The 5,640-nt window shown below is 38.9% G+C and overlaps 1 protein-coding gene and 1 long non-coding RNA gene across 10 annotated transcripts in view; one reads left to right on the forward strand and one right to left on the reverse strand.

The window, feature by feature from the left end:
- Positions 1–5,640, reverse strand: part of LOC123509051 — a 22,186-nt gene that overhangs the window by 7,219 nt on the left and 9,327 nt on the right. For 2 of the 9 annotated variants that reach the window (XR_006676090.1, XR_006676094.1), the window contains exon 1: positions 4,060–4,310. The exons of 6 other annotated variants lie outside the window; for them this stretch is intronic. The gene's annotated coding sequence lies outside the window, so the exon portion shown is untranslated. One more of the 9 variants, XR_006676092.1, reaches the window with a different exon arrangement.
- The window catches only part of LOC123509052, an 8,133-nt gene continuing 7,521 nt past the window's right edge, over positions 5,029–5,640 (forward strand). Inside the window, exon 1 of the long non-coding RNA XR_006676097.1 lies at positions 5,029–5,103. This is a non-coding gene — a long non-coding RNA (uncharacterized LOC123509052). The remainder of the gene's footprint in view (positions 5,104–5,640) is intronic.

Genomic DNA, 5,640 nt, shown 5'->3' on the forward strand with positions numbered 1-5,640 from the left:
TACATTAATATACAGTTTAATGACGCAGTGTTGTCTGTGTGGACACTCTGTGTGGATGTTGGTGCTGTGAAGGAATGAAAGCTGTTTATGTGACATAGAGGAAATATATTATTATAAAAAGACTGACTTTGCTTCAATCCTGCAAATGTACCATACAAGAAGTTAAGAGATTTTTAGCCACATTTCACTGCGTGTGCAGAAATTTATCTATTTGTGTGAGGAATGTGTTCCGAGAGCATCATGTCATGTCAAGATGGCACAAAGGTAAGCTGATTACTGACCTAAGCTGTCTGAGATGTCACTGCGAACCAAAGCATTTTATCAGAGACAGGTCTATTCGTGGGGAACCTCAGTTTCAGTAAAAACACTCCATTTTATCCCAAAACACACTCAAAACACCATGTAACTCCTCAAAATGCCCCAAAACACACCCAGAGCTCAATACAAACACACACACACACACTCAATACATCCAAACCACTTAAAACACTCAATTTTATCCCAAAACATTTCAAAATGCCCCAAAACAAATTCTGAGCTCAATACAAACACACCCACACACACTCAATACGCCCAAACCACTTGAAACACTCAATTTTATTCCCAAACACACTCAAAACACCATGTAACACCTCAAAATGCCCCAAAACATACTCTGAGCATAAAGGTAAGCTGATTACTGAGCTAAGCTGTCTGGGGTGTCATTGAAGCAAAGCATTTTCTCAACAAGGTAAGCTGATTACTGAGCTAAGCTGTCTGGGGTGTCACTGAAGCAAAGCATTTTCTCTGAACAAGGTAAGCTGATTATTGGGCATTATCATTTTAGCTAAGCTTCTAATATGTTCACAATTGTTCCATCGTCATTGGGCATTATCATTTTATACTTCATTGGATCATTCTTCCATTTCCATTGGCTTTTGTGTTCCTTTGAATCCCACGTGCATTCAAGTCCCAGATTGTAAGCAGTGGATGTTGTGCATTAGTCTCTATGATCTTCTCAATTTCCAGTTTGATAGTACCATTCCTTAGTTTATCATCTACACTAAAGTACACTACAGTTATGTTAACCTCCCATCCCCTAACTCCTTCAGTACTAGGACACATTTTTACCTTCAGATTTGTGTGCCATTAGACCATTTTATTGACATTAGTAAGGGTGTATGGAGGACAGAAGATTAATGGCCAAAGTCTTCACTATTTTAACCCCTTCAGTACTGGGATACATTTTTACCTTGAGATTTGTGTACCATTAGACCATTTTATTGACATTAGGAAGGGTGTATATAGGGCAGAAGATTAATGGCCAGTCTTCACTATTTTAACCCCTTCAGTACTGGGACACATTTTTACCTTCAGATTTGTGTGCCATTAGACCATTTTATTGACATTAGGAAGGGTGTATGGAGGGCAGAAGATTAATGGCCAGTCTTCACTATTTTAACCCTTTCAGTACTGGGACACATTTTTACCTTCAGATTTGTGTGCCATTAGACCATTTTATTGACATTAGGAAGGGTGTATGGAGGGCAGAAGATTAATGGCCACAGTCTTCACTATTTTAACCCCTTCAGTACTGGGACACATTTTTACCTTGAGATTTGTGTGCCATTAGACCATTTTATTGACATTAGGAAGGGTGTATGGAGGGCAGAAGATTAATGGCCACAGTTTTCACTATTTTAATCCCTTCAGTACTGGGATACATTTTTACCTTGAAATTTGTGTGCCATTAGACCATTTTATTGACATTAGGAAGGGTGTACGGAAGGCAGAAGATTAATGGCCACAGTCTTCACTATTTTAACCCCTTCAGTACTGGGATACATTTTTACCTTGAGATTTGTGTACCATTAGACCATTTTATTGACATTAGGAAGGCTGTATGGAGGGCAGAAGATTAATGGCCACAGTCTTCACTATTTTAACCCCTTCATTACTGGGACACATTTTTACCTTCAGATTTGTGTACTATTAGACCATTTTATTGACATTAGGAAGGGTGTATGGAGGGCAGAAGATTAATGGCCACAGTTTTCACTATTTTAATCCCTTCAGTACTGGGATACATTTTTACCTTGAAATTTGTGTGCCATTAGACCATTTTATTGACATTAGGAAGGGTGTACGGAAGGCAGAAGATTAATGGCCACAGTCTTCACTATTTTAACCCCTTCAGTACTGGGATACATTTTTACCTTGAGATTTGTGTGCCATTAGACCATTTTATTGACATTAGGAAGGCTGTATGGAGGGCAGAAGATTAATGGCCACAGTCTTCACTATTTTAACCCCTTCATTACTGGGACACATTTTTACCTTCAGATTTGTGTACTATTAGACCATTTTATTGACATTAGGAAGGGTGTATGGAGGGCAGAAGATTAATGGCCACAGTCTTCACTATTTTAACCCCTTCAGTACTGGGACACATTTTTACCTTCAGATTTGTGTGCCATTAGACCATTTTATTGACATTAAGAAGGGTGTATGGAAGGCAGAAGATTAATGGCCACAGTCTTCACTATTTTAACCCCTTCAGTACAGGGAAACATTTTTATCTTCAGATTTGTGTGCCATTAGACCATTTTATTGACATTAGGAAGGCAGAAGATTAATGGCCACTGTCTTCATAATTTTAACCCCTTCATTACTGGGACACAATTTTACCTTGAGATTTGTGTACCATTAGACCATTTTATTGACATTAGGAAGGGTGCATGGAGGACAGAAGATTAATGGCCACGGTCTTCACTATTTTAACCCCTTCAGTACTGGGACACATTTTTACCTTGAGATTTGTGTACCATTAGACCATTTTATTGACATTAAGAAGCGTGTATGGAGGACAGAAGATTAATGGCCACAGTTTTCATAATTTTTAACCCCTTCAGTACTGGGATACATTTTTACCTTGAGATTTGTGTACCATTAGACCATTTTATTGACATTAGGAAGGGTGTATGGAGGACAGAAGATTAATGGCCACAGTCTTCACTATTTTAACCCCTTCAGTACTGGGACACATTTTTACCTTGAGATTTGTGTGCCATTAGACCATTTCATTGACATTAGGAAGGGTCCATGGAAGGCAGAAGATTAATGGCCACAGTCTTCACTATTTTAACCCCCTTCAGTACTGGGACACATTTTTACCTTGAGATTTGTGTACCATTAGACCATTTTATTGACATTAGGAAGGGTGTATGGAGGGCAAAAGATTAATGGCCACAGTTTTCATAATTTTTTACCCCTTCAGTACTGGGACACATTTTTACCGTGAGATTTATGCACCATTAAACCATTTTATTGACATTAAGAAGGGTGTATGGAGGGCAGAAGATTAATGGCCACAGTCTTCACTATTTTAACCCCTTCAGTACAGGGAAACATTTTACCTTGAGATTTTGTGCCATTAGACCATTTTATTGACATTAGGAAGGATGTATGGAGGACGGAAGATTAATGCCAGTCTTCACTATTTTAACATCTTCATTACTGGGACACATTTTTACCTTCAAAGTGACTAACTTTACCGATTAGAGAGAGAGAGAGAGAGAGAGAGCTTAGTGACGTATCCAGCCCTAACATTGTCAAGCCACACCATAAGACACCGCCAAGCTCCTCTGAAGTGACGGGTTGTGTGTCTAACCTTCACCAATAGAGTATAGTTGAAGTTGTTATTGTTTTTAAGGTTCCAGTGAGAGATTAACAACATTTCTAAATTATTAACAGCAGGAACACTCTACCTAGTCACCTCTGTGGCCTTCATGGAGAGAGAGAGAGAGAGAGAGAGAGAGAGAGAGAGAGAGAGAGAGTAGGGGATAATTTTACATAAAACAGCCCGCTCCCCACACACGCACATTAATAGTAGTAATAATAATAACACTGCTGCTCCTGCTACTACTACTCGCTCCTCTTTTGTCCCTGCTATGCATTTGAGGCGCGCAGCAGCATCAGAAAACAGTGAGAATTGAAGGAAATGTTGGGGCGGGCTGTGGGTGAGGTGGGCGGCGGGCGGTGTTAACTGGGGTACATATACACAACCATCGCCTTATTTACCACAGTAATGGCTATTTATCTAGTATGGTGGGTGATTCTGGCTTTGCTTCACTCTCTGGGTCTGGAAACACAGGGGGAGTGGAAGCAGACATTGCTGGACTGTCCATGGGGAAGGCAGGGGTGAGGCGCCCCCCGTGGGTTCAATATTTACGTAGATAATTAATTTAAAAAATCGCCACAAGAAAAACGGCTCCCAGACTAGTATACACTACACTTTTAGGTGCGATAAATAGTGTAACTAATAATCAAAATATAATATTCCTACCGGGTGGTTTTTTTATTGAAACCGGTGGAAAGTAAGGTGTTTGTGTCCAATTAACGGGTGACAAACACACCACAATGTCGAGATAGAAAGCTCACCCAAACTACGTTATATTACATTTTCTGAATAACACAAATTTTCGCTTTCCAGCCGAATAAAGAAAACACAGATTCTTTGTCATATAAAGATTTTTGTTTTCTATTTTGTTACCATTCAAAATTTTGAAATTGAAAATACGAATAGGTAGACTAAACTTTATGGAATATTGTTACTTGAATCATGTTTTTCATATCTTTTAAGTGTTATATCAAGCACCAAAACAATCCTAGGCGTGCTAATAAAAAAACGTTATATTCCTTGCAGTGACTTTAACGTTATTTTTTCGGTAAACCAAAACACAGCTGGACTCGATTCTATTGTAGTTTAGAAATTAGTTTACTTTACTAATAACAAATCAGATATCAGAAAAGTGCCAACTTCACTAAATAAGTAGAAATATTTCAATCCTTATGGCGAAATATGTTTTTATCAATATTTGTGAGTGACCCCAACACCCCCATTTCGGTATTGGGAATATAATACACATGTTATTTTCATTTTTCTTTACCATTTCATATTTTATTTATTTTATCTCAATGTTATTTTGAATTTTATAAGAAGTTTGAGTGATAGAGGAAGTGTATACAATGATGTCGACATTTTGCGTAGAAGAAGAAGAAGAGAAGATCCGCCATTGTTAGCTCTGTTTTGAGATTTACAGTTTTTGAACATTTGTGGAGCAGGTGAGTTATTCCCAAGTGTGTGCGTGTACATGCTTATTATCTAAAGTATGTAGAGTTAGTGAGACGTGCCAATTAAGGTGAAAAAAGTCTGGTAAAGTGAAAATAAGTGCGTCTTTATAAGCAAACTTTTGGGTTTTGTTGCCTCATATTTGCGGTGGTCATTCCTGCCCTCCTACGCATTGTCACGCCCCATATTGCCTCCATAGATAGCTTATGCACCCATACACCTCCCATGCGCGGGATAGTTTGATAGTTGAAGCGGTTACTGAGATATGGTGGTGTTCTTGTGTTAGGCAGTGTCCGCCATCCTGCCTTCCACATCGGCCCTCTCTGTGTTAACTATTTTCAGTTTTTCTTATTTACTACGCCTTGTCACGCCCCATATTGCCTCCGTAGATAGTTTGTGGATCCATACACCTCCCATATGCGTGATAGTTTGATAGTTGAAGTGGTTAGTGAGATATGGTGGTGTTATAGTGTGGTAGGCAGTGTCCTTCACCCTTTCCTACGCCTTGTCACGCCTCATTTATACTATTA

The sequence above is a fragment of the Portunus trituberculatus genome, chromosome 26 (genome assembly GCF_017591435.1).
Source record: "Portunus trituberculatus isolate SZX2019 chromosome 26, ASM1759143v1, whole genome shotgun sequence".
NCBI lineage: Eukaryota > Metazoa > Arthropoda > Malacostraca > Decapoda > Portunidae > Portunus > Portunus trituberculatus.